Source organism: Ambystoma mexicanum, chromosome 2q, assembly GCF_040938575.1.
Source record: "Ambystoma mexicanum isolate Mex_15411 chromosome 2q, UKY_AmexF1_1, whole genome shotgun sequence".
NCBI lineage: Eukaryota > Metazoa > Chordata > Amphibia > Caudata > Ambystomatidae > Ambystoma > Ambystoma mexicanum.
This window is the reverse complement of record NC_090924.1, coordinates 1,329,958,265-1,329,980,087: the sequence shown is the minus strand read 5'-3', so window position 1 is coordinate 1,329,980,087 and position 21,823 is coordinate 1,329,958,265.

Genomic DNA, 21,823 nt, shown 5'->3' with positions numbered 1-21,823 from the left:
TCTGTTGTGTTCTCTTTATACACCCTGCCTTCCCTTTCCATGGTGGCCATCTTGGTAAAAGATTTTCCTTCCGACACAGGGACGCGGCATGCGTCCCGGAGTAGGAAGGAAAATCTTTTTTTTTTTTTACCACCCGGGTTTTCCACTTTCAGGACGTAAGATGCTAGTGGTCTTCACCTATTGAAAAGGATGTTATGGTGACGTTGCACTAATAAAAACCTATAAAATTCAGTAAAAAAAAATGTGTTACAGGGACGTTATGGTTAAGTTGCACTAATAAAAACCTATGAAATTCAATGAAAAAACTTAGTTAAAGGGACATTATGGTTAAGTTGTGCCACTAAAAACATATGGAATTCAGTGAAAAAATTTTGTTAAAGGGACGTTATGGTTAAGTTGCACTACTAAAAACCTATGAAATTCAGTGAAAAAACTTTGTCAAAGGGATGTTATGGTTCCAAGTAAAACCGAAAAACCCTTGAAATTTGCCAGTTATGGTAAGCTAAGCAACCATAACACGCGCCACCACCGTGCACTACTAAGACTAACACCCAGGACATCAAAATGATATCACAAATGTCATTGATGACATCACTGATGACATCACATGTGTATGTACTTTTCATGAAATATGTGTACAAGGGATTCTTATTATAATGTTGTGAAACAAGTGTCAAGGATCATTGCAATAAATATCATACCCTAATTAGTGCATTGAACGATGCATTGATATAAATAGCATTCTATTATGGTGTTCTATCAAGTATACTAAGCTACTCATACAGAAACATAACATTGTGTGCAGCGTACAAGATGAAGGTATAATATTCGTAAATGTTAATATGTTGAATAATGAAATGATAATTGTTTTCTTAATAGATTTTTGTGTACTGTGAAATATGTAATAAGTAGCTAATAAAACACATGTATTACATAATTGCATTACTATAGACAAAACACAAAGACACAAGACCACATACCAATATGAGTATATACAGGGAAAGTGAAGTTAGCAAAAAAAGCACAAGTAGTAGCATAAACAATTCATAACCTAACTGATTATTTTCATGCAAATAAATGATTGCTCTGTTTCAAAGCTGCTATTTACCTTATGTATATGTATCACTTGATGTGATTGGACCCTAAGAAAAGTAGTGTGAGTACAATGTATACAAATATGACCATATACAGGGAAAGTACAGCCATAAAAAAAAACAGAACTATCAGAAAGTGCTGATATGTCTATTGATTATCTTTATGCACAAAAAGGATTGCTGTCTTTCAAGCTTGTGTCTTCTCGTATGTATATGTTTCATATGATGTGACTGGACTCTAAGGGAATTACTGTAAGAACCTACTTGAAGGATACGTCTACAAATAAAATAAAATGTTTAGTTTCTGACTGTTGCTGAAAAAAACCATGTGGCCTAGATATGTCAGCAAAAGAAAAAAGAGTGAGCCAGAAATGTGATGTCATCAATGACATTTGTGATGTCATCTTTGATGTCCTGGGTGTTAGTCTTAGCAGTGACGGGGGTGGAGGGTGGAAGAAGGGACACACGGGGCATGAGCGGGGGGTGGTGGGGAAAGAAGGAAGACAGTTGGCATGAGTGGGGGGTGGAAAGAAGGGAGACACGGGGCATGAGCAGGGTTGTGGGGGGTGGAAAGAAGGGAGACATGGGGCATGAGCGGGGGGTGGGGGGTAACACCAGGGAGACACGTGTTAGCCCCGCTCATGCCCCGTGTGTCCCCTGTTTTCCCCACCCCCCGCTCATGCCCCGTGTCTCCCCTGTTCCCCCCACCCCTGCTCATGCCCCGTGTCTCCCTTGTGTTACCCCTCACGCCTGCTCATGCACCGTGTCTCCCTTGTGATCCCTCCCACCCCCCGCTCATGCCCCGTGTCTCCCTTGTGTTACCCCCCACCTCCTCTCATGCCCCGTGTGTCTCTCCTATGCCTCCCACCCCGCTCATGCCCTGTGTCTCCCCTGTCCCCCCCACCCCCCGCTCATGCCCCGTGACTCCCCTGTTCCCCCAACCCCCCGCTCATGCCCCATGTTTCCCCCGTGTACCCCCCACCCCCCGCTCATGCCCCGTGTCTCCTGTTGCCCCCCCACCCTCCGGTCATGTCCCGTGTTTCCCTCCTGTACCCCCACCCCCCGCTCATGCCCTGTGTTTCCTTCGTGTTCCCCCCACCCCCGCTCATGCCCCATGTCTCCCTCATGATGTTCCCCCCACACCCCGCTCATGCCCCGTGTCTCCCTCGTGTTCCCCCCACACTCCGCTCATGCCCCATGTTTCCCTCGTGTTCCCCCCACACCCCGCTCATGCCCCGTGTCTCCCTCGTGTTCCCCCCACACCCCACTCATGCCCCGTGTCTCCTGTTGCCCTCACCCCCCGCTCATGCCCCGTGTCTCCCCCGTGTTCGCCCAGCCCCCACTCATGCCCTGTGTCTCCATCGTGTACCGGCTCACCCCCTGCTAGCAGTGCACGGTGGTGGCACGAGTTATGGTTGCTTAGCTTAGAAAACCTGGCGAATTTCAAGGGTTTTTAGTAGCGCAACTTAACCATAACGTCCCTTTAACAAAGTTTTTTCATTGAATTTCATAGGTTTTTATTAGTGCAACTTAACCATAACGTCCATGTAACACTTTTTTTTTTTACTGAATTTTATAGGTTTTTATTAGTGCAACGTCACCATAACATCCTTTTCAATAGATGAAGACCACTAGCATCTTAGGTCCTCAAAGTGGGAACCCCGGGTGGTAAGATTTTCCTTCCTACACCGGGACGCAAGATGGCCACCATGGAAAGGGAAGGTGGGGTGTATAAACAGAACACAACAGGGCATGAGTTGGGGGTGGGGGGGAGGAAGGAAACACGGCATGAGCGGGGTGGGGGAAACACGTGAGAGACACGGGGCATGAGCAGCGGGTGGGGGGAACAGGGGAGACACGGAGCATGAGCGGGGAGTGGGGAGAACACGAGAGAGACACGGGGCATGAGCAGCAGGTGGGAGGAACAGGGGAGACACGGGGCATGAGCGGGGGGTGGGAGGAACACGAGGGAGACACGGGGTATGAGTGGGGGGTGGGGAGGAACACGAGGGAGACACGGGGCATGAGCGGGGGGTGGGGGGAACACGAGGGAGACACGGGGCATGAGCGGGCGTGGGGGGGAACAAGGGAGACACGGTGCATGAGCGGGGGGTGGGGGGAACAGGGCACACACGGGGCATGAGCGGGGGGTGGGAGGAACAGGGCACACACGGGGCATGAACGGGGGTGGGGTGAACAGGGCACTCATGGGGCATGAGCGGGGGGTGGGGGGAACAGGGCACACACGGGGCATAAGCGGGGGTGGGGGGGAAAGGAGAGAGACAAGGGGCATGAGCGGGGGATGGGGGGAACACGAGGGAGACACGGGGCACGAGCAGGGAGGTGGGGGGTAACACGAGGGCGACACGGGGCATGAGCAGTGGGTGGGGGCAACAGGAGACACACGGGGCATGAGCGGGGGGTGAGGCGGTACACGATTGGAGACACAGGGCATGAGTGGGGGCTGGGCGAACAGGAGGGAGACACGGGGCATGAGCGGGGGGTGGAGGCAACAGGAGACATGGGGCATGAGCGGGGTGTGGGGGGAACACGAGGGAGACACGGGGCATGAGCGGGGCGTGAGGGGAACACGAGGGAGTCACGGGGGATGAGCGGGGGGTGGGGAGGAACACGAGGGAGACACGGGCATAAGCGGGGGTGGGGGAAACAGGGCACACACGTGGCATGAGCGGGGGATGGGGGGAACAGGGCACACACGAGGCATGAGCAGGGGGTGGGGGGAACAGGGCACACACGGGGCATGAACGGGGGGTGGGGTGAACAGGGCATGAGCAGGGGGTGGGGGGAACAGGGCACACACGGGGCATGAGCGGGGGGTGGGGGGAACAGGGCACACACGGAGCATGAGCAGGGGGTGGGGAAACAGGGCACACACGGGGCATGAGCAGGGGGTGGGGGTATAGGGCACACACGGGGCATGAGTGGGGGTGGGGGGAAAGGAGAGAGACAAGGGGCATGAGCTGGGTGTGGGGGAACACGAGGGAGACACGGGGCATGAGCGGGGGGTGGGGGCAACAGGAGACACACGGGGCATGAGCGGGGGGTGAGGCGGTACACGATGGAGACACAGGGCATGAGTGGGGGCTGGGCGAACACGAGGGAGACACGGGGCATGAGCGGGGGTGGGGGCAACAGGAGACACGGGGCATGAGTGGGGTGTGGGGGGAACACGAGGGAGACACGGGGCATGAGCGGGGTGTGGGGGGAACACGAGGGAAACATGGGGCATGAGCGGGGTGTGGGGGGAACACGAGGGAGACACAGGGCATGAGCGGGGTGTGGGGGGAACATGAGGGAGACACGGGGCATGAGCGGGGGTGGGGGGAACACGAGGGAAACACAGGGCATGAGCGGGGGGTGGGGGTACAGGAGGGAAACACGGGACATGACCGGAGGGTGGGGGGGCAACAGGAGACACGGGGCATGAGCAGGGGGTGGGGGGTACACGGGGGAAACATGGGGCATGAGCAGGGGGTTGGGGGAACAGGGGAGACACGGGGCATGAGCGGGGGTGGGGGGGACAGGGGAGACACAGGGCATGAGCGGGGGTGGGAGGCATAGGAGAGACACACGGGGCATGAGAGGGGGTGGGGGGTAACACAAGGGAGACACGGGGCATGAGCGGGGGGGTGGGAGGGTATCACAAGGGAGACACGGTGCATGAGCAGGGGTGAGGGGTAACACAAGGGAGACACGGGGCATGAGCAGTGGTGGGGGGAACAGGGGAGACTCGGGGCATGAGCGTGGGTGGGGGTAACACAAGGGAGACACGGGGCATGAGCGGGGGTGGGGAGAACAGGGGAGACACGGGGCATGAGCGGGGCTAACACGTGTCTCCCTGGTGTTACCCCCACCCCCCGCTCATGCCCCATGTCTCCCTTCTTTCCACCCCCCACCCCCGCTCATGCCCCGTGTCTCCCTTCTTTCCACCCCCCGCTCATGCCACGTGTCTTCCTTCTTTCCCCACCACCCCCCGCTCATGCCCCGTATGTCCCTTTTTCCACCCTCCACCCCCGTCACTGCTAAGACTAACACCGAGGACATCATAGACGACATCACAAATGTCATTGATGACATCACATTTTTGGCTCACTCTTTTTTCTTTTGCTGACATATCTAGGCTACATGGTTTTTTTCAGCAACAGTCAGAAACTAAACATTTTATTTTATTTGTAGACGTATCCTTCAAGTAGGTTCTTACAGTAATTCCCTTAGAGTCCAGTCACATCATATGAAACATATACATACGAGAAGACACAAGCTTGAAAGACAGCAATCCTTTTTGTGCATAAAGATAATCAATAGACATATCAGCACTTTCTGATAGTTCTGTTTTTTTTTATGGCTGTACTTTCCCTGTATATGGTCATATTTGTATACATTGTACTCTCACTACTTTTCTTAGGGTCCAATCACATCAAGTGATACATATACATAGGGTAAATAGCAGCTTTGAAACAGAGCAATCATTTATTTGCATGAAAATAATCAGTTAGGTTATGAATTGTTTCTGCTACTACTTGTGCTTTTTTGCTAACTTCACTTTCCCTGTATATACTCATATTGGTATGTGGTCTTGTGTCTTTGTGTTTTGTCTATAGTAAAGCAATTATGTAATACATGTGTTTTATTAGCTACTTATTACATATTTCACAGTACACACAAATCTATTAAGAAAACAATTATCATTTCATTATTCAACATATTAACATTTACGAATATTATACCTTCATCTTGTACGCTGCACACAATGTTATGTTTCTGTATGAGTAGCTTAGTATACTTGATAGAACACCATAATAGAATGCTATTTATATCAATGCATCATTCAATGCACTAATTAGGGTATGATATGTATTGCAATGATCCTTGACACTTGTTTCACAACATTATAATAAGAATCCCTTGTACACATATTTCATGAAAAGTACATACACATGTGATGTCATCAGTGATGTCATCAATGACATTTGTGATGTCATCTTTGATGTCCTGGGTGTTAGTCTTAGCAGTGCACGGTGGTGGCACGAGTTATGGTTGCTTAGCTTAGAAAACCTGGCGAATTTCAAGGGGTTTTTAGTAGCGCAACTTAACCATAACGTCCCTTTAACAAAGTTTTTTCCATAGGAAGAGCACTTTTTGGGCGGCTTATAACTTCGCTCCCCCTGGACGAATCCTCACCAAACTTTGCAAAAAAGGTATATAGCCCACTCTGTGCAAAGTTTGGTGATGATTCGTCCAGGGGGAGAAAAGTTATAGGGTAGGTACCAAAAATGTTGCCCGCGCCTACAGCCCAAACCGCTTGACGGATTTTCACCAAATTTGGACCAGGAGCAGTAGCTTGGTCCCGAAAGCGTGCTTTTCAAAATTTGGTGAAAATCCGTCCAGTAGTTTTAAAAAAAAAGACCAAAAAGTAGGTCAGAAAAAATTAATGATATCTGTGTCCGCTTCACGTACACACTTCCCTTTTCGCTACGTGGACAGGACAGGGATTGGGCAAGCTGCTTGTGTCGTGTCCGCGGACATGTTACGTGCTTTCCCATTGGCTGCGGTGCAAACGTGCAGTGTGTCTATTTTGAAAGACGCCCGCCATCTTTGTTAATCCCGAGGGATCTGCCGCCTGCTACTACGGTAATGCCCGTTACCCTCCGCCCCCCACTCATGCTCTGTATCTCCTTCCTGTCAATCTGATACTCGCACCAAAGCTCAGTGCATGGTGTATACCGAAGTGAAGCCGCCAACAGGACACCGCTTCCCTCACTATCCTACTCCCTCTTCACCTTATTAACACACCCCGCCTTCTCTCTTACAGAGCCACCTGAGCGCCAAGAGACCAATTCTGTTGGTGACGGTGCGCTATACAAATACCTTTAACATAACACAACATAACATAATCATTCAATCCAGAGAGTGATCTGCCCATGTACTTGGTGATGGATGTCTTCATTTAACATAGCTTTAGTGAAGAGGGGTTGGCACTTGTTATGGGAAGGAGATGGACACTTTGCAAAGCATCATCTTGGTAACTTCAAACAGTCCTAAAATGTATGTGCAAAGTTATTTTTGGTAGACAAGAGTGCCAGGGTGGTCATCGTACAACTTGTCGGGGAACTAGGGAAGAGGCTGGTGCATGGGGAAAAGGTCCTGGAGCAGCCATGTGGGGGGCAGTCTTCAAATACGAAATGGAAAGATGAAGGCACTTGCTCTTAATATGTGCACAGTATGTGAACAGCTGTAGCACCAGTAAGACGTTTTTGACACCTTGCCTGGGCAAGCATGGAATGGGCACAATAAACCAGGCAATTTGATGTCTGGTAGGAGGGTTTGCAAATAGGACCATGTTTGCAGTTCTGTATGTGTGGAAAGAAACCTCAGGTAAATATTTAATGAACATGCAAATATATGAAAATTTGAATATGCTGTTGGGTTTATATATTTCTTTTGTGTTCTTTTTTTTCTATGGTATTGATGTAATGTTTTAGTAAGATCATTGCACTGAGTATAAGTCTACATATTTTGTATTAATTGAACGAGTCTATAGAAACATTCAAACATTCAAACAGGGGGGGAAGAGTCCACAGAGTGTTCAATGCTGTAGCTGCAAGTCCTGAAATTTCTCATCTAGCGTGTCACAAAGATTGTTGCAATGGCAATTGATTAAATAGATGTTAAATGCAGTATACTCTCTGTGCTCCCATCCATTCCTTTCACTCCTTTTCAATATTTACAACACTTTTATAAACTTTGACCAATCACTTCCAAATCGGTTCCTCTCCATGTTTCTAGCACTATATAGCAGCTACTCTTATTTCCGATAATTTTATTTGTGGTGTTATTTGTATATGTGTGGGTTGCTCGATATGTCTAACAGAAACCAGGCAGCAGCAGTGTATATGAAATAAACTTGATGTCTTATCTTTCCTACCAACAGTAAAAGATCACATGCCACCTGAAGGTAGATCTCAGGGGTTGGGGGCGTTTGATCGTATGAAAAGTGATTGCGGCCAACTGATCGAAAATAAAAAAAACAGCCTGCATGCGATTACTTTTCATATGATCAAACACGCTTAAAACAACCCACCCCTCGCCCCACATCCACCATCCCCCTTCACTAATTACCTCTCTCCTGCCTGCCTGTCTGCCTGCCTGGTGCACTTCAGCCATGCGGCGTTGGATCCGACCCTCGGATCTAACCCCGCAGCAGCCCTTTTTCCGCCTCCAATATTAACGAAGCGGGGGACACCCCCACAATCCCCGGCTCCACATGCTCGGTATGTATTAGCCTAATTGTTCGGTTTAATTAGATCAAATGTCACTGACCGAATTCGGTCAAATTTAACATTCGATCAAATATAACTGAACAATTACACTAATACCGATCTCAGCATTGTGTTTGTACCTCACTGAACTGTTCGACTATGCACCAGGGGCATCTTGATCAGGAAGGGCCATCGCTTTGTCGACAGGTGAAGAGCATCTAGTTTCGTGGCCCGAGATACTGCGGTCCATCGTATGTCAATTCATGTCTTTTTTCTGGGCCGCAAACAGACTTCTTTGTCTCAACAGCTTTCTGCTAAACATGCCATACTCATTCTCAATTCCTTTTAGATGTATTGAATGTCAGGGCCTTAATCGTGGATATCAGGTGATTTAATGCGTATGATAAGATGACATGATGGGAGACTTATGAAAAACACCCTTCCCTTCTGTTGTCTCCCTGTAGTGTGGTCACCAGCCTAATCTGGGCAGCTTGTTGCCAGAAAGAAGATATGGCATTATCAGTCAGAACTTGCAGTAACACTGAATCATCTCGTTTTGAAATCCCACTTAAGCCGGTTTTCGCTCACAATTTAGCCAGGTGGATAAATGAGTAGAAGGTGAGGCTAGTATTGATGTCTTATCTTTTAGAGCGTATTAAGCGTTTAAAGCCTAGTCTGTTTGAAGAAGGTGAGAAAATATTTCAATAGCAGCCAATTAGTCTGCAATGTCTGCTTTTAAGAAATTGTGTGTCAAGCCAATTGAACACACTTCCTTAAGCACCGTTTTGTGGGACTTTGAACGTGTAAAATAGGCAGATCCTGTCTTGACATAAATGTGTGCTTTTTTCAAGTTATGATTGACAATTTCTTATTTAAATGGTCAGTAGGGCCACATCTTAACAACTGGACACAAATACAAGTCTCTGAACATGGTACACTAATTTCTGCTTGAAGTTACTCAACAACCTTTGGATTAGCATATAACAGGGGCTAATATGGAGTTGAGCTAACTAAGATGTTCTAACCTTCATAAAGAGTCCACTAGTTGTACCCTTAATAGAATGCTGGGAATGTGCCCGCAGGGTCCAATAAAAACCTTCATGCCATGCAGAACGCCGCCAACCCGACCAAGGAACTGGGACCAACTGACCGGGCTAGCTACAAACCGGCAGCGGAGGATATCTAACCCGTAATCCTGAGGAAGACCGTGAAAGGGTTGAAACATGTGCTTTCTGTTTATGAACATTAAATATAAATATGAAAGGAAACGTCATGAACTAGTTCCATTTTTTTGATTTTGTGTCAATAACATTTTTGGATTAAGCCAACATGAGCATTTGAGGACATCATGACAACAGGAAGGTAAAAAAAATCACAATGGCATCAAAATGCAAAGATACATTAAGATGCACAACAAACTAGAAAGGAAAATCATAACCATGCAGAGAACAGATTGGGCATGAACTGGATGGACCCCAGCTGGCCCTTTAAGATGAGCAGCAGCACCCTCGAGATAGATGGGGATGCAGATTCATACTCTTGCATCAAATAATTATGACAATTCAATAGTTTGGCAAAGGGAGTCCGTTTAATGACAAGTACAGAAAACGGGGAGTTCAATGACCATCAGCAACCGCTCGATCTTCCTTCTCGCTTAAACTCCAATTAATTTCAGAAAAAACACAGTATTTATATCAAAAACCCTTCCTCACTGGCGCGCAATCTTAAAAACCTAATATGCAATGTGATTGGTTATAGGAAGGTAACTTTAACATAGGTACTATAACTGTATGTGGTAAAGGGGAGAGGGGATTGGATATCCACTGTTGGCCTTTTCCAGCCCGATACGATCTTGGCATCTTGGCATGGTTACCTTCAGCTGGGTTTCTCTCCCTCTTAATTCTTGATTTGTTTGCTGCAGCACTCTCCTCTTGAGACCTTTAGTAACCTCTGTTCAATTCTGCTCATGTGCGTGGTGGATTTTCACTCATCTATAAAGTGCTTTTGAGGTATTAATATATAATATATTATATATATGTATAGTTGAGACTTGCCGCAATCTATTTTACTACTAAGCATAAGCAAGCTTCACGATTTGTTTGCTTCTTGCAGTTTCTTGCATTCTGTACATGTTTGAACTAACTGCATATCTTCATTGTGCATATACAATAAGTTTCTTCATCTTGACAACAACTGTTTCACCTTAGGCTCAAGATGTCACTTATCCATGGTATTTCATCTCTTGTCAGTATTCTTAGGTCATTATATCTTCTATATGTGCCTCAGTCTGATTTCTTATGATGTCACCATTCATCTTCCTTTAGTATCTTCTTGGCTTCTTAGGCTATTCCATTCTGACAAACATCATTTTGTCTTGCTTGTAGATATGGTTTTCTCAATGTGTACCTTACTGTCCAGGCTTTCTTAGGTGTCGGTACTTCAATAGGTGCTGTTACTCTGATAGGTACTGGGCAGAGCACGACTGCGGCTCTATGCTGGTTTATCTGTCACATATACGTCACATATTTTGGCGTGAACGTACCTGGTACTTTGAAGGGGGTGTCTGGAGTGTGGATGGTGCTTGGCACTTCCTCTTCACTCCCCCCTCTGGGCAATTCAATGACCACTCTCTCTTCTTTCTTTGCATTCACTTTTATTTTATCCTCTGAATCTAGACATCTAGGTCTGAAGAAATGTTCCTTTGGGGTCCATATCTTTATGACTCCCTTCAAACATCCTGCTGTTCTTACATGCTCATCTTTGTTCCATGTCTTTAGTTGACATTCTGCACTTGGATTGCAATAGATCCATTTTCCCACATATTTTCTATGTTTCCTTCGTTCCTTCTGGTGTATAAATGCTGGCCTTCACGAAATCTCTTATTTTTTCGTCAGTCAGGTCCTTAAGCTTCCATCCTGACTCGACATCAATCATGATTTTCATCCCTATGGCCTTTTTTTTGCAGTTTTCTGGCACTGAGAAATTATTAGCTTGATAAAACAGAATCCAAGCAATATCATCACCAACAGGGCATCCTAGGAACTTGAATGCATCTGCCATCCATTGTGGAACCCATGAAAACAGTGATCCAAACCAACTGTCATCGTCGACTTTGTCAACTTCATCAACTTCATCTATCATCTGATTCTGTAGTTTTGTTTGCATACCTATGGCTTCTGTTAAGGCTCCATTTTTGTCATTGCGTGTGCTTCACCACAGCGGCACCTGTATATCTCTGTCCATCATTTTGATTGATCCTCGAAGAACCATCAACGAAGACGATTTCTCCTTCAGCCAATGCATTTTCTTTCACTCTGGGAATCTCATCATAAAATTCTTCATAGTTTGCGCAATCATGTATTGGCTCTCCTTCAGTGACTGGCTCTGCTATAAACATAGGTGGGTTCACTATTTTGCATCAAACTATTTTAATCATTGGATTTAATATGACCACTTCATAAGCAGAAGCTCTCTGAGATGTCAATGTGCCTTTTGGTTTCTCTAAAATGGCAACTACTGCGTGCTCGATGAATAATGTCATTGGGCATCCCATCACAATGTTTTCAGCCTTCTCTATGACGAACGCTGCAGCAGCCAAACTTTGTACACACGGGAAGTAACCCCTCCTCACTGGGTCTAAATTCCCACCGTAGTATTCAAGGGGCTTGTACCCCAGCGTGGTTTTCTGTGTGAGTATTCTGTCATAACACTGCCATTCATGTGTGAAAACAGGTAAAATTCCTCTGCATAATTGGGGATCCCTAAGACTGGTGCCGTGCAAATGGCCTTTTTTAGTTCAACAAACCCTTCTTCCATGGTCTCGGTCCACACATTTTTTTCTTTCGTTGCCTGTGGTTTCTTTAAGGCTAGTAACAAGGGCCTGGTATAAGAACTGTAGTCAAAGACCCATGCCCTGACATAATTACATAATCCTAGAAAACTCTGCATTTGTTTTATCGAGTGTGGCTTGGCTGTTTTTGAAATGGCTTCAACTCTTTCAGGGGTAACCTTTTTCCCTTTATGTGAGATCAGTTGGCCTAGGTACAGCACTTCTTGTTGACAATACTGTAACATCTCTTCGTCAACTCTATATCCTTTCTCAGCCAGTACAGTTAATAGCTGAATAGGATCGTGCCTGCACATTTCCCCTGTTGTGCTGCAAATTAGCTTCCGTAGACATGGGATACGGTTGTGCTTTTGGTAAGATTGCTCCTGGTTTCAATTTAATCTTCACTTCTCCGACTCCTTTCATTAAGCCTACGTCATAAGGGCCTGTAGTCCATACTGAGACAAGCACCTTTGCCATGTCGTCATCAAAATATTCAGGAATTTTTTTTGTGCCAGCATCATTCTCTGAGGCACCTCTCTTTTGATCATTTTCACCCAATAAATGAGATTAACCTCAACTCTCATCTCATCTTCACCTATTTGCTCTTCAAATAGATCGTCATCAGTGACGTCAGTCAATCTGTAACCTCCCTCAATAGCGATTACTGCCCAGCATTGTCTGCCTTCATCATCACAACCATCAAGCAAAGCCATCTCTCCTCGCACTATGTCTGCTTGTATTGTTAAGGGAAACACTCGTCCCTTTTCCTCATGAATAGGTATTCTTGGTCTGAACTAAAACTCATCTGGGGTTCTCATTGTTTTGTCTGCAAGGCAAGGGAGCCATGACGTTAATATACACACTCCATATGTGAATATTTCTGGTTCCAATGGAATAGCTGTCATGGGCATTTGTCCTGCATATGCTCTAATCATTTTGCACGTTCAAATTATGCATTCCTGGAGTTGAACATACTATGCCCTTCTCCGTGAACTAGATTGTCTTGTTTAACTTTGTCATTAGCTCTTGTCCCAATATATTCACTGGTGTCTATCTTGAATATAGCAGTGGCACTTTCATGTCACATTCTCCTATGGAGGCTGGAAGTTCTTTTGTAAAAGGAACACAACTTGTTGCTCCTGTGAAGCCCTGAGTATTTATGGCATCGCCGGACAAAGAAAACTTGCCTTCACTTATACACGAGTGTGTCACACCCGTGTCAACTAAGAAATCATTTTCCTTGTCACCTATAAAGACATCTACCCTTGGTTCCTTGTGAGGGTTCGGTGTCACAGATAGGATAGAACACATCAGGTCTCCCAGTGAGCTGGTCTAGTCCATATATAATCTTGTCCCATTCTGAGTGAATGGATTTCCCCCGTCACTTGTGGCATCTCTAATTCCAGAATTCAGTACCTGTCCTGTGCCTGTAGTTTGTGACAGTTGCATTGGGGACTGTTGAGACTGTCCCTGTGGAAAATGTGTTACATTCTGCTGCGGCTGCAAGCTTTGCTGTACTCTTGGCACTTGCTGCTGTACCGTGTGATTCTGTACAAATCCATTTCAACCCTGCTGCGAGAACGCAGATGGACTCACCATCCCGCCTCTTGTGAATTACTCGTTTTGCACCAATCCTTGACTTCTGCACGTAACGTCAGAGTAAGAGTATAATGTATATAAAAAGGGAAAAATATTGACTTGAGGGTGGCCGAGCAATATAGAGAGATACCGAAAGTGACCGAGATAAGAGTATACGCCCATTTTCCTAGGTTTTAAAGAGCGCTAGAAGAAGCCTTCATTTAAGGTCCTGCATTGATAGGATGACATAGAAGACCAGATCGTTTAAAAACGATCTGAAAGAAATGGGCTTAAATTCCATGTCAGAATACAAATTAGGCACTGGATGCATCTGAGGAAGAAGATGGCATGAAATTTGTGTGGCCGGCTGGGGTCTGTCTGTCTGTTTTATGTGTTTTGGTAGATCTATGACATCATAAGGTAAAAACAAATTCTTTTTAAATAGCATGAAAATTGCACGATTGTAATGATAAGATGTTGCATGGCATGGATTGATGGTTGTAGTTAACAAAAGTAAAAGTGAAATTATTGTTGAAAAAATGGGATTGGAGCTTGCAACGATTGGTGTTGCTCATATTGTTGATCTTGTTTTTGAAACGAAAATCTTTAACCATACAAGAAGATACCTCACAGTTTCCACAGGCTTGTTTCTGGGTGTCTTGCCATATCCTTGTCTCTGATTCCTTGCTTTCCTGTTGTCCAGACTACTCTTACTCTCCTCCTCAACATCTCACCTCATGGTCACACCTAAGGGAACCTCTCCTAGACCCACTGTCCTTACCCCACAATTATTGTGCTTCACCTGCACCTCTGTGACATTACGCCACTTGCTTGCACCTGCACTCCTCCCAGGGTCAAACCTTTGAGGCTAACTAGCTTCACTAATCTCTTTCCGGTCAATCTCCTCAGGGTCACCGCACTTCCCCAAACCATTGCTCTGACATTCCTTGCCCATCTTCTTGGTTATCTCCCCAATCTTTTCTCCAAAACTCTCTACCAGCTCTACTTGGATTAAGATATCTCCAAACTCCTCCCCTCCTCATGGCTCACCCCTACCTCCCCCACTAATGGATGCCACCACCAACCATGTCTCTCTTCCTGCATTTGACTTATGCTCCTCCTTTCCTTTCTACTCCTTTCACCCTCCTCCTCACTCTGCCTCTTGTTTCTCCTCACCTTTCACACCTCTCAATAGGAATGATAGTCTTCTGCTCCTCTCCTCCTTTCAACCTCCTCCTTCCTTCTGCTAAAGCAAGACCCTCCACTACTTTCACCCACCCATCCTGTCGCCAGACCGCCTACTTCCAGCCTCCCTTCTCTCTGTCTGTGTTCTTCTCCAATAGCTTCCTAAAGCTCTGTTGCTCCTTCTCCAATCACAGGTGTGGCTGGTTTGATCAGGATTGCACAGGTTGTGGGTCTATCTGCATACGCCAATAAGCAGGTATTTGCAAATCAATCCAGACTCTTTCACATTTTTACTGTTCAAGCTTTTGGGATTTTCATTCTCAATTAGGACCACCCCACCCTTTAGCAAGGTAGATAACTTTACAACATTGTTTTGCAGGACACTTTAGATGTGGGAGCGCTTCGGAAGCAACCTGCAGTGTGCACGGTTCCATACGGTCTCATTTGTGCTCCCTCCCATCCACTTTTTGGGTACATTTGTGGCAGGTGGCATTTTAGCAAATACAGAGCACAAGATAACAGTGAGCCCATTATAGATGCAGGGCACACATCTGTTAGAGCTCTGTCCAGGCCCTGTGGGACAAAATATATGCAAGCATCCCAATTTGCATTCGTGTTGACAACGTTATAAGCAACTACAAAGAAAGGGGACTAAAAGAAGCATCATTATCAGTCTTTGACACTTTGTGGTGTGAAATACTCAAATTATACTATTATTATATATGAAGAAACTATAGTCATTAAAGCATGACTGAGTATTTTTTGGTTTTATAAAAACGTATGATAACATGCTAATATAATATTGTAATATCATAAGCTATGAGGTGAATCAATTACAGGGACTCCAAATAAGACACAGTGATTATAAATGATTTGCCCAGGATCACACACTTTGATTAGATACAAATATTTATTATGGCTTTGTTTAACGAAATGCCTTGACAAAAATGCACAACACATAATAAACCTGCATGTCATAATAAACTAAACTTCACTATATACGTTGTCATAGAAACAGCTTAAGAAAAAAGAGTATGGGCCTCCAAAATCGTGTCCGGGTTCGCCGAATGGGGAAATACCGGGCCATTGTGAGTATGGAGGGCCCGGTATTTCCTCCTTCAGTGAACCCGGGCCCGGTCCTACCCCATTCCCATTGAGCCCTCATAGGGCTCATAGGGCTCAATGGGAATGGGGAGGGAGCTAACAACGGGCCCATTACGAACGGGCCCGTTGTTAGCTCCCTGGTCCCCTCGCGGGACCCGCTATGGACGTCTGGAAAAACCAGACGTCCAGACCGGGTCCCACGAGGGGACCTCGTAATAGTGCAGAGAGGGTTTAACGGCGCCGGCACCATTACCGGCGCCGTTAAACCCATTCCGCACAAGTTATAATGAGGACCATAGACTTTAGCTTGATTTTCCCCATCCTTCATGGCACCATCCAAAGTAATGTTTGACAAAACAATCTTACTTGGGTTTTAAAGCAAGTCTAATTTCACACTGCAACCGTTCAGCAGCTGAACCCGCCCCGCAAAGGGGGCGGTGGAGGGACAACTGGTATAGCAGGGTACTCTTCTACCTCCAATCCTCACGAGGGGAGGGTGAAATGGGTGGAGCCAAGGCAACTGGGAAGCAGCTTCCTGCGCGGTAGGTCTTTAAATCTCCCGGCTGTACAAGAGGAATTCTTTGTTTTGGTGGCTGGGACAGACGCACTAGCTGTCCAGGAGTACGACCATCATGAGGGCACAGTGATTTGGGACAGAAAGATGAGGGCAAGCTAGTTATGATAGCTTCCCTGCTATCTGGCCGATCCACACTGGCTTGGCAATGGCGCAGACAGGTGAAAGAATGCATTTCGGCGAGAGAATGTTTCTACATCTTCTCTCTGTCATCTCTCTTATCTGCCAGTCTGATATCACTATTAGCAAAGAGGAGGAGAAGAAAAGGCAGAAGAGATATAAACCAAAGGAGAACATTGAGAATTGGGCCAAGGCTTTTTTCCCTGTTGTCAGCTGTGGTTATGGAGAGTTTCCCTGAGCAAGGGATGGTGCTATGGAAATACAGCGATACCATAGTGGCTGAACATAGGAGGTACAGATCAGTAGGGTGGCTAGATTATGATAGTGATTTCCTGTCTAAGATGGTACAGGTCGCCGATATGGACGTGGGACCAGATGGACATGGAAGGATGGGCAGCAAACATGGGGAAAAAGAAAGGACTAGCAAAGATTGGGGTGAGAAAGAGAAGGGTCAAAGGGTGGCTCGTGTGAAGGCATCATGAAGCACGACACCGACAACAGATTCAAAGTTCAAACAAAAATGGTTAATGTCAGGATGGTTGAAGGCCTACCTTGCCCTATGCTAAGGTTGGATTTCCCTACCTAAAGAAACTAAGGAAAGTCTGAAACAGTAAGTTCAACTTAAAAGTCTGTCTGTGTCCAAAACCTATACTTGCCATCACAACTGAAGCTAAACAATGTGTACGGATGTCAGTGACAAAGGAAACAGTGTTACAAATAACGTTCTGAGTTTATACCAGTGCCTGGCTTACTTTTCAGGTCCACTTCCCAAGTTCAAGACAGTTCCACAAAGTCTCTGTGTTTCCTTCCCCAAGAAGACTCTCTAAGGTCAAGACTGTTTCACAAAAATCTCGTTATTACCTTTCCTACGAAGACCACACTTTTCAAAGGAATCTCGGGTTCTCTTCCCCAAGAAGACAATACAGTTCCAAAGAGAAAAGGGATCTCGAAGTTCCTTTCCCCAAGAAGACAATGCAGTCCCACAATGGCCTCAAGATTCTCTTCTCCTAAGGCCTCACCAAAATACTCAAGGTCATGAGTTTCCCTTCCCCAAGACTTCAGCTTACCAACTTATACACAGTTCAATCTCTCAATATTCAAAACCAGTTCCAGATCAACTTTACACTCCTTCTGTTCTCTTGACAGTTCATACAGATTGTTTTCTTATGTTTCACTTCAGCAATCTCTTTGATACATTTGGATTTGTTCTCCTTTGTTCTCCGTATGTTTGTTTGGCTTTCACAGATAGGGTATACCCGGTATAGGTGCAGTTGTCGGATCGCACGGTCCAGCCGTTACAGGTCACGCAACCGGTAACTCTAGGTTTTCTTGCCCACACAGGTTCTTCTGTAACTGCACCTGTGTGCCGGTTCACGTTCACTTGGCTTTCTCCTTGCCAGCCTTTTAGCTTTGCCACAATGTGTTTTTCTCTTTGCCAGTCTCTTGACTTTGCCACAATGGGCGCTTTCATACAGTTTACTTCAGGGTGCTCTATTTCCTTCACCGCATTGCTTTCACACTGTTCAGAAATATTCAATCTTTACTTTTCACTGCATTTCATAAGATCTGTTCTTTGCTTTCAATATATTGTACTTGTACGTCAAACAAACTTGTCATCTGATCATCGGTTTCTCAAAAGCTTTCATTTAGTTCGGTATTCAATATTTTGACGATTGTATGCTGATGCTCGTAGTTCATCTTATGCATATTATTCATCACAACCCATTGCTCTGGGTTCACTATAGTTTGTATGTCATCTTTCATTCTTTCGGCGTTCACTTATGCTAACAGCCCCCAGAATTGCCCCATTTTGAGTGATCCCTCCTGTGCACTCACCTGTCAATGGTGTCTTCTATGGTTGGCTGCATTTTCTCCTTCTACTCTGCAGAGATGATTCCTTTGGATAGCGAGCCCCGCTCGTACTTTGCTTTACTCTATGTGGGTTGCCAGCTGCTCTGCTCACTTCCCATGGATGCTGCCGGTAGCTTGCAGTTCTCAGATTTCTTCCATGCCATGCTCCTGCTATGGGCACTCAACCAGTGAGACTCCCTCCAATGTGGCCGTCTCATGGGCCAGCCCTGGCCTCAGCTCCTCAGCTCCATTGGGATACTTGCTGGTATCCTGGCTTCCCAGCAGAACCCTACGCGGCTGACTCCTTCTGCACAGGATTTTCAACACTTGGCCCGGCTTCTCTCCTGCTGGTTTCTCTTTCCTCCTTGTCAGCTCAAACTTTTATATGCCTGCAAAAATTTGACGGGTATCAGCTGTGAGTCCTCAGGACCAATTGCCTGACCACAGTTAGTGGAGTACTCTGGACATGCCTGACCCTTACAACAGTCTGCAGGCCTCTTCCTCGTCTCAGTACTAGAGTAGTGAAATGACATGTTAGTGTTTACTAATTCTAGTCGCCTCTTTCTTGTTACAGTACTATAGTGGTATGAATGAGGGGAAATGATTTGCAATAGCCTATAAAGACAGGGGGAGACCATGCCTCGTCTGTGAACCTCCTTTTCGTCCCCCTCTCTCCCCCTGTTTCTAGACTGATAATGTTTTTTGGTGTTATCCCATCCAGAGGGAAAAGGGTAACAATATCCCATAAATGCTTCTTGGACTGAGAGTTCAACGTGGAATGGAAATGAGGGATACTGTGTCTCACCCAAGGACATGCACCTACCTTTCCCCAAGTCTCCCCAACCCAAGTGATCCTCCCTTGGATCTCCATCCCCAGGGTCAGGGTCCAAGAGTGATAGTCATGACCTGTCCGCCTGAGTAGAGGATGATGGGAAGAAGGAAGTGAGGATGCACTCAGGTTCCTCACACCTTGTACAGAAAAGCTTGGAGCACTAGGGGAAAGGAGTGACATCCCTTTTGGCAGGGTCAGACTGGAACGAGAGTTAAAGGTTGGTTCTACAGAAAAGATTGGGGTGCCTTTCATAACGGCAGAAGGAGGACACCAGGCAATAGCAACCGAGGGGACAATTCATGCCGGTTTTTCGACAGTGGCGATTGCCACTGGGGTGAGAAGTATATATTGGACCATGAATGTGTAAGGTGTGGAGCAAACCACCCTGCTACAGTGTGACACAGAGAACAAGAGAAGACCAGGAGGAAAGGGCATTTCGGTGGGGTTAGAAAACAGATGGTGAAGAAAAGGGCTATCACCGGTTGACAGGCATCTACTTAATGCATTACTACCAAACTACACTAGGGAGCATGAGAGGGGCCTATTGTAGAAGGGTTTCAATGAGGGTTTACGAAATTCCTTACGAAGGGCTGCTGACCATCAGAACATCTAGGAATTTACCTTCAGCAGAGAACCTACCTAGGTTTGAAATGGAAAGGATCTTGGAGGAAAAAGAGCTGGGTAGGATAGCCATCCCCTTCGATATTGCCCATTTGGATAACTTCATTATAACCCCCCTGGGTGTAGTGCCAAAGAAGAAACAGGGAAAATATCATCTAATTTATCACCTGTCCTACCCCTGGGGTAACTCAGTGAATTACTGGTTTGAACCTGAACATTGCTCTTTGTCCTAGATGACATTCGACCAAGTGGTGGACCTGTTCTCAGGAATTGGTAAAGGTGCGCTTCTGGCTGAGGTGGACATAGAATTTGCATCCTGCCTCCTACTGGTGCACCCTGAAAGCTTTCCTTTGTTTGGTTCCTAGTGGAATGGACAGTTGTATTTTGGCAAGTGCATGCTAATGGGCTATACAGTCTCCTGTGATCTGTTTGAGGTCTTTAGTTCATTTCTGGAATGTGTTGCACAGGAAAAGGAATGGGGGGAAGGGTACTTGATGCATTACCTGGATGATTTTCTCTTTGTGGTGACAAAAGGTTCCTAAGATTGTGCTAAAGCATTCGCTTCTTTCATGGAATTGCTGGTACTGCTGAAGGTATCTCTGTTGCCAGAAAGAACACAGGTGCCAGGGCACATGTTAACATTCCTAGGTATTGACATGGATACCCTCAAGGGCTGCTGCAGATTGCTGAAGGATAAGTAAAGGGATTGATAGCTGAAGTTGAAGATAACTTGTTAAAGGAAAGGACGACACTGGGAATGGTGCAGCAACTGTTGGGAAAATGGAACTTTGCATCTAAGGAGATTCCTGCAGGAAGGGTTTTTGCTAGAAAGCTGGCTAGCACGTCTGCTGGTTTGACCCAGAAGTATCACTACATCCAACACAGTACTGCCCTCATGGAGGATCTCCGCACCTGGTGTTCCTTCTTGTTGGGATCTAACAGGGTTATGGCAGGCCCTATGGGTCACCAGTGCCGAACTGCAGCTTTATACTGATGTTTCTGGTCAGGAAGATTTTGGGGTCATCCTTGGGGTGTAGTGAATGTGCCCAGCGGTGGCCCGGACAATGTCACTGGAAAGGAAGGACAAAAAGCACAATGGCGTTGGAAGTTTTTCCCATTGTAATCGCACTCCTGCTCTGGCCGTGTAGGTTTTGCAACAGAAAGATGCATTTCTGGTCGGATAACAAGGCAGTAGTCCAAGCCATTTGGCCTCATTACGAGTATGGAGGTAGCCATGCCCTTAATAAGGCTGCCAGCATACCGGGTTCCAGGACCGGGTTCCTTCAATGAGAAATTACTGGGTCATTCCAACCTTGGAGGACCCGGTAATTCCTCATTGAAGGAATCCATCCCCATTTGAGCCCCCATAGGGCTCAGTGGGAATGGGGAGGGAGCTAATAACGGCCCGTTAACAACAGGCCTGTTGTTATCTTCCTGGTCCCCTCGCGGGACCCGCAAAGGATGTCTGGTCTGACCAGGCGTCCTTACCGGGTCCCGCAAGGGGACATCGTAATAGGGCATCCCGTAATGAACGGTGCGGTCCCGTACCGGCACCCTTCATTACGGGAGCGTCAGAGTCGTAATGAGGCATATTGACTTGCACACTCCCTCTTGTCCGATAGTTTTAGGTCTGCCTAGGAGGATGTTTGAGATATGCCTGTATTAGAATATTAAATTTAGGGCACGCCATGTGCAAGGTTTTGCTAATAAAGCAGCTGATGTTCGTTTTCAGTTGGACAGGTTTTGGAAGGCTTA